The sequence below is a fragment of the Humulus lupulus genome, chromosome 1 (genome assembly GCF_963169125.1).
Source record: "Humulus lupulus chromosome 1, drHumLupu1.1, whole genome shotgun sequence".
NCBI lineage: Eukaryota > Viridiplantae > Streptophyta > Magnoliopsida > Rosales > Cannabaceae > Humulus > Humulus lupulus.
The window spans coordinates 63,828,718-63,841,958 of NC_084793.1; the positions used below are offsets into that span (position 1 = coordinate 63,828,718).

Consider the following 13,241-nt stretch of genomic DNA (forward strand, 5'->3'; position numbering starts at 1 on the left):
TCAACCTCCTCCTTTAAGGTTGCGTACCTCTCTGGGTCAAGCGCTCATCTTTTCTGCTTAACGGGCCTTGCCTCAGGGGTGATATTCAAATGGTGGCACATGATCGCAGGATCTATCTCCACCATGTCCTCATGACTTCAGGCGAATACATCCATATTTCCCTTCAAAAACCTTACCAACTTCTCCTTCGTGTCGTCCTGAAGGTTTTTTCACACCTTCAACTTTCGCAACAACTCTTCCATCACCACGATTTCCTCTACCTCCTCCATGGTTTCTGCCCCTAGCTCCTTCATGACTCTGGGGTCTAGTTCCTGTGGGTTTATGCCTCCATGTACTAACATCACCATTGGTTCTCACAGTTTCACAGGCGTGCGAAGGGAAGGGCTATAACACTCCCTTGCTTCTCTCTGTTCTCCTTTCATACTCGTTATTCCACCGGGAGTTGGGAACTTGACGGATAGGTGATATATTGAAGTTATCACTTTCAATTCTCTTAGGGATGGTCTCCCCAATACAGCATTGAAAGTTGAAACACAGTCCACCATGATGGAGTTTGTTATGACTGTGGTCTGTCTGGGTTATTCTCCCATGGTTAGTGCCAATTCGATCACCCCTAAGGGTTTTATTGAGTCCCCCATGAACCATATAAGGAGGATTGGCAAGGTTTCAAGTGTCTGACACCCACGCCCATCTTCTCCAAGGCGGGGCGATACAAGATATCCACGAAACTTCCATTGTCTATGAGGACCCGATGCACCCGCATGTTAGCCAATTGAACCATCAACATCAGAGGATCATTGTCGGGAAAGTGCACCCCTCGCGCATCCTCCTCTGTGAAAGTGATTGAATCATTCTCTCCCTTAAAGCTTTTCAGGGGTCGCTGCTCCAGACTCATGACAAACAGTGGTGGACTCCGTCTGACTTCTCTAGCATACCTGTCTCAATTATTTCTAGACTCTCCTCCAAACCCCAGACCTCTGAAGATCGTTCTTACTTCTCCTTGTATCTCCAAGGCTCTTTCTCAGGCCTGAGGTATCACCGACTCGTTCTCTAATTTTTTATTTTCCCTTCTGACATATTGGCCTAGGTGCCCCCTGCGTATGAGCTCTTCAATTTCTTCCTTCAAATGGGTGCCTTCTGTCGTGGTATGGCCGACATCCTTCTGGTACTGACAGTATTTTCTAGGGTCCCTCTTGGACCGATCTTTTCTCATCAGCGGGGGCTCTCTGGTGTCTGTCAGGTTTGTATAGAAGGTGTAAGCTGCTTGCCTAGGGTCAACCCCGCGTTTGGGCCTTCTCTGGAGGTCATCACTTGGCCCCTCGTATGGCCTTTTCTTTTTTGTCCCATTCGATCCTTCATAGGTTGAGAGCTTACACATGGGACTCATTTTTTCCCGCCTTGAAGATCTCATGGCCATCCTCAACCCGAATGTACTTTTGTGCCCTTTCGTAGAAGTCATCTAAGTCGGTGACTTCCCTTTTGAGCATGTTATCCAAAAGTTTGCTACGCGGGCACACTCCAGCCAAGATTGCCATCTTCAGTTCTCCCCTGGTCAGGCTTCCCACCTTGGCCGCCTTCATGTTGGACCTATGAATGTAGCTCTTCAAACTTTCTCCTTCACCTTGCTTTATGTTAGCGAGACTAGTGCCCGGTATGGTGTAATCCCGCACGACATGATGTTACTGGCGAAACTCGTCGAAAAACTACTGCCATGACCTAATGGTCCTCGGTCTCAGCCTCTTAAATAATTTGTAAGCAGGCCCTTTCAGTGTGATAGCAAAGCAGTGACACCTCGCTCTGCTATTGATCCCTCTCAGCTCATTAAGTCGTTGAAGGCGTCCAAGTGGTACTTGGAATCTGAGGTACCTTCGTATGGGGTTCTTTAAAGTTGGCCGGGAGTCGCTCTAACTAGATTTCTCATGAGAAAGGTGACTCGTAGTCGAATTCTTCATCGTTAATGTGCCCCCCTGATGCCGTGACAATCTTGCTCCGAAGACTCCTCATCTCGGTGTCTAGCTCTTGTCGCCTCTTATGTAAGGAGTCCCTTATCTCAGTGGGATTGCCCTTCCTCTTTTCTCCATCCATGGGAGGGGCCACAGGGGGCATCGTCCTCGCTCCTGAAATTTTCCCATTGAGCTTTTCTCTTAAGTCAGGCATCGCTTCCTTAGAGGTGACTTCAACCTCGTTCCTAAGACCATCGTTGTTCCTCCGTCTTTGCTCTTGGGAGTATTTCGTTGGTCTAGGGCCCTCATGGTATTTTTTCTAGGGGGTGTTGCTAGTGGAGAATCAAGTTCTCCCATCGTCCACGAGGACAGCAGTTTCCCCTCTTTCTCGTTCTTTCTCCTTGTGCTTCGAAATGGGTAGGCTCGATTTTCCTTGCAACGGGTCTCGGTGGCCAGAGTGGGGTGCCACCGGGGGTCGGGGACATGGAGGCACTGGTGGCTCTGGGTGACCTCCGTCGGGCCGAACAGCTGGGGATGATGCTCCCTTCTCTAGCATTGGTGAAGAACGTTTCTCCAGCATGCCCCTCGACTTAGGTGGAGGGGGTTCCTTCAGGGACGCCCTCTGTTGCTCTCCGTCCAGGCGAACCTCAACATCTTGTAGCTGATGTAGGCATTTTGAATGCCTTGGTATTTCTCCTTCTCTGAAGGTGATGAAAGAACATTGGCTTGACACTCGTTCTTCCCACAGACGGTGCCAAACTGTTGGCGGTAAGAACTCATCAATGATATAAGGTCAGAAAAGTCAAGTTATATTGCGAAAGATAACTAAGGATAAGATGGAAGGAACTTGAATGAGCAGAAAATACAGAACTACAATGTAGTAAAGATCATATATTTCTTAACTATCTATCCATACAATGAATTTTCCAACCCCTTAACGTGAGGGGTCGAAGCCTATTTATAGGGGGCTCTATTGGCCCTTGATACAAGTAAGTCCCAGGGGACAAGGACGTACACAGGTACATGGCCAGGGTAGTGGCTCAGGACATAGTGGTGCTTAGGTGGGCGTTGCTGGCTCCTCGGGGTACCCGTGTTCGGGTGCTTAGGTGCGCGTGGGAGGCTAGCCGAGGACCCTCACAAAGTGAGGGTGGCGTGCGCATGAGAGGCTTCCCGAGAGCCTCGCATAGTGAGGGTGGCTCTCTTGGCCTAACGACTCCAATGCCAAGTGAGGCCCTCGCCCCTTCGTGCATGCAGAAGGTAGCCCAGCGGGTTGGTGCGCGTCACTCCAAGATGGGTTAGGCCTTGCTATGCGAGGCCTTTCCCTCGAAAGGCCTATGTGCGAGTGTCAGCCTTAGGTTACCTCATGCCCATACCACCTAGGAGTTACCACACACCCTTGGCACCTTAAGCCGATGTCCACAAGGGTAGCAACGTAACGAGCGAGACATTTCTCGTAGCACCGTCCCACTGGCATGTGTTTCATAATCTTTAAGGTGCCTCGTAATATGGAGGTTCTCCTGAATGGCATTCACAAGGGAAGAATTCCCACATTTACAAGTGGTTAAAATCCACCTAGTCCACGAGTCTATACAATTGTTATTTTCTCTCAATTTTGGCAGAGTTTCAGTATTACAGAATAATGGTCCCTTTTCTTGTCCAATATCCCCAATATTTATAGAGAATTTCCATGGACAGGTTTAGGTAACCGCGTGAGTGAATCATGCATATACATATTTGTTACATTTAATAAAAACAATTCCCATTTATATTGGGATATGAATTGATAACAGAATAAATAGATTCCTGTTATCTCAGACAATAAATATGGCAACCTGGTCATAATTAACCGCATAAAAGGACTCGAGTTTATAGGGATTCGCGGGTGTGCAATATGTTTGAATTACCATGAACTGAACATCTCCTCCAAGCTCATACTTCGACTGCTGTTTGAATATTACGAGCTCACACTTCACAACCTTCATGTCTGTAGCTCAGGTTAAACCCAGGACGCCTAACACCATACATGCCCACGTGAAACTGGAGTTGCTTATGTGGATAATAAGCAGATATCATTCCCTTGGTTATTTCTCTGTATATTTATTTGCCAGCTGTACCCAAACTGAGTGAATGACTCAAGCTAAAATTAGGGTACAACATTTGCCCCTCAAGCTCCTGCTTGTGTATGACGTCATCATTTTCTGACCTACACATAGGGGCTTTTAGTCTTCTGTTACACAAAACCATGCTAGCCCACTACTCGAGTACTGGACATGTGGTGTACTACAATTGATGTCTGTTCGGGTTTTGAGGACTGCAATAATTGTCTTGTCACCTTTTTGCCGTCATTTTGTTTATTAAACCTTGTCCTTTGGATCTTGAACTAACCCAAACAGATGGCCCAGATTAATTTACACCACTTACATATAAAAGGGAGGGCCAAGTTTCAGACTTCACCACCTTTAATTTAAAAAAATTCCTCTTATGCGCTTCTGAAACTTCCTTCTTTCCCAGAAATCCCCAAATGTCGTTCATTGTACCCAGTTACTCAAAAGTTTTCCAGGAACCTCCCTTTGCAAAGTCTACATCTTACAGTCGGAGAACATACTGTAAGTATCTCTCTTTTTTGGTTTGAAGAATTTTTTTTACTAGACTTTTGTTCTTCAACATGTTCATCCACACTATTCACTATAGTCAATATTAGGTTATTTTTTAATGTTTTTAGGGAATAGGTTTTGACTTAGGTACAACGAGTGAGTCCAAAAATATCATTAGCAATAAGACATTCATAAAACTGGGACATTTCTGGGTAATTCTAGGTAATTCCAATGGCGAGTTAATGTAAAGAATACCCATTCGGGATAAAGAAAATGAAGGGTTTTTAGGGTTTAAACCAGATAGCTTAGGGGTCATGCTTCTTGGGCGGTTTTGCACTAAACCGCCTCCCAAGGAAAGTAGTGGTCTGACAGTCTGACACATGAATCCCTAAATATCAGGGGTCTGTTAGGAAACCGAGGCGCGTAACTTAGGGTATTGCGTGGCATCACATGATGGGGCTGAGGTTAACCTCAGCTTGTATAACAAAATTAAACCTTCACCCTTTCGTACTTCTGCGTCAGTCTTTAAACCCTCTTAGGTCTCCTACAAACTAGGTTGTTCTGCTCGTTAGGCTATTTGATGGCTCCAGACAAGAAAACTGGCCCCAAGAAGAATGCCTCAAGCTCCTTTGCTCAACAAAAGCACAAGGGGAAGCCGATCGCCCCATAGTATCCCATCCCCCACTTCGGTCCGGTGGTGGAGAAGGAGGTGGTGGTTGACCCCAATGCCTACTTCGAGGCTAAACGCATGATATCAAAGATCATGACCCAAGGGAGGGTGAATAAAATCATGCTAAGCCACAACATCGAGACCGGAACTGGAACTTTCATTGCCTGACCCATGTTTGAACGGGAACGGAGCTGCTCCCCTCTCCAAGATGATTTCGCAGCTTGGAGTGAGGAACATCTGAAGGCTGGAGCCTTTCTCCCCCTGGACCAATACTTCGCAGACTTTCTAAATTTCATGAATTTGGCTCTATTTAAGCTCCCCCCAAATTCTTATAGGCTTTTGGCGGGGCTGAAATATTTGTTTTTGAAGCATGAGTGGGAGGTCCCACTCCGAAAAATATACTATATTTCTTCTGCCTTAAAGCTAGCCTAGAACATAGAGGGTGAGGTGATGGGCTCTACTATCTCACAAAATTTCTCAACTGTGCTCACATCATCGAGCTTCCTAGTCACCCCAACGATTACAAAGACATGTTCTTTATGTCGAATGGGTTTAGGAATTGTGAACACAGATACTTCAACCATCCTCATAAGTTCCTTACTCCGTGTCTTCAGCTTGTGAAATTCTATTCTTTTCAAGATACCTTCTTTGTACACGTCTTAACAGAATTTGTTTCTCGTACAACCATATTTGCGAGGACGGAGAAGTTCGTGACCCTCGGGGGTCAATATAAGAAGTTGTCTAGGCTTCCATCTAGTGAGAAGGACTACCACCAGGTCGTGAAAGACATCATAATGTTAGCGTGAAAGTTCATTGGCGAAGGTCAAACACTGGCCTTAAGGATGGGCTACCCTTCTGGTAATCTAGGAGCTCCCATCCTCTCAAGAGGAGGCCTTGCCAGCCACCGAAGGCGAGGAGGAAGAAGAGGTTGAGGTCCCCCTTGTGAGGAAAAGGCAAACTGTCGAGGCTGTTCGGGAACCTGATTTAGAACGAGCTGCATCAGGGGCAGCAGCCGGCCCCTCCGGCCAAGGTAACCCATACCCTTATAAGGAATTAGATAGGGTTATTGCCGACTTTAGGTAGTTTGGTTTAACCCAAATCAACTCGTCCATCATCATCCTCATACCCTAGATCTTAATGTAACCCTGATCCAATGTGTAGACCACCTAGTGGTATGCCATGACATCAATTACCCTAAGGGCACAATAGTTGTTGACAACACTTTAAACTTTAGATCTGCCATTTTTGAGTGGTATAGAACCAACTGTAGGACCTGGTCTTCTCTGCTCCATGGTGCATTTGTCCCTGGATTTAGACAATATTTCAAAACATTTGAGAAGCATGTTATCGGTAGTCATACGTCCTTAAGATTTTGAAACATTCTTTCAAATCAGATACATGGTTATCAGCAGACTTGGAGTTGACAAACATATCATATACTTCCATATTTCTCTCGATCTTATTAGAGAACATTTTGTTGACTAAGCGTTGATATGTAGCTCAGACATTCTTCAGCCTGAAGGGCATAACATCATAACAATATACATTATTTGGGGTCATGAATCTAGTATGTTCTTGGTTCGAAAAATTCATTGCAATCTGGCTATTTCTAGAGTATGCATCCACGAAGGACATGAGCTCGTGACGTGTAGTGGCATCTACCAACTAATCAATCCTTGGTAATGGAAAGTAATCCTTGGGACAAGCTTTGTTTAGGCCAGAGAAGTCGATGCAGGTCCTCCATTCCATGTTTGTTTTTGGGACCAACACGAGATTCGCAACCCAGATTAGGTATTTTGCTTCACGAATAAACCCACATTTTCATAGTCGAGCTACTTCTTCCCCAAGAGCATCAGCTCAGGTTGTTCCCAAACATCTATGTTTTAGAATTTTGCAGGCACATTCTTGTCCAAATTTAGAGTGTGCATGATTACACTCGGGCTTATTCCCACCATGTCTTCATGTGACCAGGCAAAAACTTCCAGATTCTCTTGTAAGAAATTGATCAACTCCTTCTTCCTTTTATCATCAAGATTTTTTCCAACCTTAACGACTCTTGAAGCTTATTTGGGGTCAATGTTTACCTCCTCGATCTTCTCAATAGCCTAAAGCTCTGACCTGTCTTTGCCCATTCGTTGGTCAATGTCATCACGTGGGGCGACGTCGCTATCCTTTGCTTCTTGAGGTTCTTCCATCCCACAAGTAACTTCAACTTCCCGGGACTCCTTACCTCCGTCATTTATGACCATAGCTTGCTTCCCGGGTTGTGATTTTCCCTTCATAGAAATGCTATATCATTCTCTGGTAGCGAGCTAATCAACTCTGACGGTGCATATTCCCATAGCTGAGGGGAATTTTATCGCTAGGTGGTGGATAGAGGTTATGGCTTCAAATTCCATCAACGCAGGTTGGCCCAAAATTGCATTGTATGCGGCTGGACAGTCGATTACCACGAACTCAAGTAACTTGGAGACAGTTCGTGAGCCTTCTCCCAATGTTACCACTAATTCGATCATCCCGATGGCTGCTGACCCTTCGTCAGAAAAGTCGTACAAAGTCATTGAGGTCGCCTTCAATTCTGTGACAGACAACCCCATTTTTTCCAAGGTGGACCTGAAAAGTAGATTCACAAAACTCCCGTTATCTACTAGTGTCCTCCGGACACTCCGATTGGTGAGCTGGACGGTTATGACCAAGGGATTGTTATGTGGGAATTTGACGTGGCTAGCATCCTCTTCTGTAAAAATGATTGGTTGTTTTTCCAATTGTTAAGTCTAGTTTTTGTCATGTTTAGGTGATGTTTTAAGTAGTCTTTTATTTCGTTTTTCTTTCATTTAGTTCGGGTTTATGCTTTGTTTGTTTATCTTTGTGAATATCAGGAAGAATTGAGCACTTGGAGGAAAATGTCAAAGAAAGGGAAGAAATAACCAAGTTTTCAACATATTTTGAGAAAGAATGGATCTCAACATAATTTGGAAGTGTTGGTGAATTTTTGGGATGAAAACTTGAAAAATTGAGAAATACCTTAAGAGCCACGACATGAGCAAAGTAGAGCCGCGGCTAGGTGGTGAAACAGAACCACTGTTTTGAAGGAGTTCCACGGGACGCGGCATGGCTAGAGAAGGCCGCGGCATAGATGGGCATCAACCCAGAATTTGTTGACACGGGCCGCGGCATGGCTGACTAAGGCCGCGGCATGAAGAGAACAAAATGCCCAGAATTTTAGACACGGGCCACGGCATGGTGCATGTAATGCCGCGGCCCGCCTCTTTTAAAAATTTAATCCTAGGTTTTTATAAGGCGAAAAAGAAAGAGGAAAAACGTACGGACTGAGGGAGAAGTTCTTGCTTGAAGGCTGAAGGCTTGGAGTATTTTTATCTACATGTTTTTCTTCTACTTTCTGATGTTATCTTTAATTTTCATTGTGATTAGCATTATGATTATGAACTAATTTTCTGTTTAGGATGTTTAATTGAATCACTTGAATCCCTATTATGAACTAATGCAATTTCAATTCTCTTCTTCTTCAATTCCATATAACCTACTCTTATAGATTGATTATTGATTGGCCATCTATAGTCATATATATATATATTTTTAAGTCAAAATTTGAGAAGTGAGATTTAAATCTGCTGTGGTTATATTGGACATAATTCTAATTTGGAACGAAAGTATCTGGATTAATTGTGTAACTATTTATTAAGTTGTCAAGATTAATGCTACCTTTGTGGTTCAATTTACCATAGAAATATAGGAAATTGTCACCTCGGTTGAGTTTATAATTCATAGTATGATTATAGGCTCCTGTATCAACTTGTTAATTGAATTAGGCAAAAAGAAGGAGAACTCATACTTTGCATTAGGGAATAATAGGGAGGATAGTTGATGAGATTAAATATCCTAATTGTTTTTTCAGTGGTTAAATAGAAGGTTTTACTATTAGTTGTTATTCCATTCAATTTTCAATTATTGTTTCTGCACTTTATAGTTTCTTTTGCTGTGTCTACAAAAATCAAGAATTTAATTTATCAAATAGAAAGAGAAATTAATTGACTGGTAATTGATAAATCAGTCCTTGAGGACGATACTTGGTTTTTACCATTTTATTACAAATTGCGACTGTGTGCACTTGCATAGCAAAAATATCGCAACAAGTTTTTGGTGCCGTTGTCGGGGACTGAAAATAATTATCAATATCAGTCTAATTAATTTTTATTCTAATTTGATTTTAATTTTTCTTGTTTCTAATCTGTTTTGTTGCTTAATTTGTCTATCTCAAGTGAATTTTGGTATATGCGTGGCAGAAGAGGAGTAGACAGTCTTGTTCCTTTGAATCCTGAGATTGAAAAGTCTTGCAAGCATATCAGAAAGAACAAGAGGGAGGCCCAGAAATATGTGAAGATGGCACAGAATGATGGGGATGGCAGGAATGTTCTAATTCCTGGAATTGTACAAGGGGGTCAGGCTCAGAACAATGCTGAGAGGAGCCTGAGAGATTATGTACTGCCCACTGTGACGGGAGTACAAAATAGTATACGCCCACCAACTGTAGAGGCTAACAAATTTGAAATCAAGCTAGCTATTCTACAAATGGTGCAATCCTCTGTTCAATTTAATGGGTTGCCTTCTGAAGATCCTCACACCCATTTGTCTAATTTTCTGGAGCTGTGTGGAACTTTCAGATACAATGGGGTGAGTGATGACGCAATTAAACTTAGACTTTTCCCATTTTCTCTGATGGACAGAGCTAAAAGTTGGCTGAACTCTTTGCAACCAAACTCTATTGCCACCTGGCAAGATCTAGCTCAGAAGTTTCTGTCAAAATTCTTCCCTCCGTCCAAAGCTGCTAAATTGAGGGGGAGAGATCAATAATTTTTGCCAGAATGATGGAGAGTCTTTGTATGAAGCTTGGGAACGGTTCAAGGAACTCTTGAGAAGATGTCCTCATCATGGCATTGAATAGTGGATATTAGTGCATAATTTTTACAATGGTTTATGTCCTACAACCAGAACCATTATTGATGCTGCAGCGGGTGGTACTTTTATGAGCAAGAGTGCAACTGGTGCTTATGAGCTGTTGGAGGACATGGCCACAAACAATCATCAGTGGTCTGAGGAAAGATCATCAGGGGTTAGAAAGGTAGCTGGGGTGCATGAGCTGGATGCAATCACTGCTCTAACAGCACAAGTAGCCTCCTTGACAAAACAGCTACAACAGAGCATTGTATCTACTAATGCGGTTCAAATGGCAGCTAGGTGTGAAATCTGTGGTGGTCCTCATTCTTTTGATCAATGTCCTACCAGTATTAATAGTAACACTCCGATGGATCAAGCTCAGGTTCAAGCAGTGGGAAACTTTCAGAGGCCAGTAAATAATCCATTCGCCAATTCTTACAATCCTGGGTGGCGAAATCATCCTAATTTTTCTTGGAGGAATAATCAGGGCCAGCAACCTCAGTTTCAGGGTCAATTTTAGAATAATATGCATCAGCAACCAATGCATCAAGCCTCTTCATCACAACAGCCTAGGCCTCAGCAATCAATGAATCAAGCTCCACCTGAAAGGCCTAATGAACTACAAGCTGCATTATTGACCCTCACCAATACTCAAACTCAGTTTATGACAGAGACTAGATCTTCTATCAGAAACCTGGAAACACAAGTTGGGCAGTTAGCCAATATGCTCAATAACAGACCGCAGGAAAATTTTCCTAGTAATACTGAAGTCAACCCTAAGGAGCAAGTTCAGGCAATTACTCTGAGGAGTGGGAAGCAAACTGAGCACTCTAGATCTCCAAAGGCAGTGGTTCAGAATAAAGAGATGGGTAAATAGTCAGATCCAGCAGAGGTTACTGAAGACCACCAGCTTTCAAAAAGGAATCCACCAGTTGTTAATGAGCAGCCAGTTCGAGTTCCCTACCCTCAGAGGCTTAGAAAGACTACACTTGATAAACAGTTTTCTAGGTTTTTATAGGTGTTTAAAAAGCTGCATATAAATATTCCTTTCGCTGAGGCCTTGGAGCAGATGCCTAGCTATGTGAAATTTATGAAGGAGATTCTGTCAAAGAAAAGGAGGATGGAGGACTATGAGACTGTAGCACTCACTGAAGAGTGTAGTGCGATATTACAAAGGAAGTTACCCCAAAAGCTGAGAGATCCGGGGAGCTTCACCATACCTTGCACCATTGGCAAGTTTGAATGCAAGCACGCCTTATGTGATATGGGGGCAAGTATCAATCTGATGCCCTTATCTGTGTTTAGAAGACTTGGCTTGGGGGAGGCAAAACCAAAAATTGTCACTCTACAACTAGCAGACCGATCGTTGACACATCCACGGGGTATTATTGAAGATGTTCTTGTGAAGGTGGACAAGTTCATATTTCCAGCTGACTTTATTGTTCTGGACATGGAGGAGGATACAGATGTACCAATTATTCTGGGTAGGCCATTTCTAGCCACAGGCCAAGCTCTTATTGATGTTCACAAAGGAGAGCTTAAGCTTAGAGTTCAAGGAGATGAGGTGGTCTTTAATGTCTTCAAGGCCATGAAGTATCTGGTGGCTAGTGATAGTTGCTATAGTGTGGATGTGATAGAGAAGGCAGTCTCGAAGAGAAGGATGAATAGTGATGCCTTAGAGGCAGTATTATTGGGTGATGAGGTCGATGATGATGATGCTGAGATAAGAGATTGTGTAAATTGGATCAACTCTTTCTTACTGGAAGAAGTTTCAAGAGTTAGCAGATGCACCTGATAAACCGCTAACATCTATTCAGCAGCCACCGTAGCTGGAATTGAAGGTCCTCCCAGATCACTTGCGATATGCTTATTTGGGAGAGAATGAAACTCTACCTGTCATTGTGTCAGCTGACCTGTCAAAGATAGAATTGGAGAAACTGTTGAGGGTTTTAAGGGAGCATAAATTGGCCATTGGGTGGACCTTGGCGGATATTAGAGGAATAAGCCCATCGACAGTGATGCATAAAATCTTATTGGAGGAGAATAGCAAGCCATCCATAGAGGCCCAGAGAAGACTCAATCCAACCATGAAGGAAGTAGGACTGGAGCAAATTCTTAAATGGTTGGATGTTGGAGAGATTTACCCAATTTCTGATAGCGCATGGGTGAGCCCTGTGCAAGTGGTACCTAAAAAGGGTGGTATGACAGTGGTGAAAAATGAGAACAATGAACTCATTCCAACAAGAACTGTAACGGGGTGGCAGATTTGTAAAGATTACCACAAGCTCAACAAGGCAACAAGGAAGGATCATTTTCCTTTGCCTTTCCTTGATCAGATGCTTGACAGATTGGCAGGACATAGCTACTACTGTTTTTTGGATGGGTATTCTGGGTATCATCAGATCGCTATTGCACCAGAGGATCAAGAGAAAACAACTTTTACATGTCCCTATGGCACATTTGCTTTCAGGAGAATGCCATTTGGACTATGTAATGCCCCTGCAATATTTCAACGGTGCATGATGGCCATATTTTCAGATATGGTAGAACGGTGTATTGAGATATTCATGGATGATTTCTCTGTTTTTGGCTCATCATTTGATCTCTGTTTGGGTAACTTGGAGAACGTGTTGAATCGTTGCGAGAAGGAAAATCTGGTGTTGAATTGGGAGAAATGCCATTTTATGGTGAAAGAGGGGATTGTTCTTGGCCATAAAATTTAGAGTGAGGGAATTGAGGTAGATAGAGCAAAAATTTCTACCATTGAAAAGCTGCCTCCACCAGTTTCAGTCAAAGGTGTTAGAAGTTTTCTTGGTCACGCTGGGTTCTATCGAAGATTCATAAAAGATTTCTCTAAAGTGTCCAAGCCTCTCTCAAATCTGCTTATGAATGGAGTTTTCTTTGATTTTAATGATGAATGTTTGAGGGCTTTCAATTTCTTGAAAGAAAAGCTTATTTCTGCTCCAATTGTGATAGCTTCGAATTGGGAATTGCCTTTTGAGTTGATGTGTGATGCCAGTGACTTTGCAGTGGAGGTATTTTTGGGACAACGAATTGACAAGGTATTCAGGTCTATTT

General features: G+C 43.3%; 1 non-coding gene across 1 annotated transcript; it reads right to left on the reverse strand.

The window, feature by feature from the left end:
* Positions 1-10,055: 10,055 nt before the first annotated feature.
* LOC133813515 (small nucleolar RNA R71) lies at positions 10,056-10,163 on the reverse strand. The gene has a single exon (XR_009884524.1). It is a non-coding gene; the product is annotated as a small nucleolar RNA R71 (small nucleolar RNA).
* Between the last annotated feature and the right edge of the window lie 3,078 nt (positions 10,164-13,241).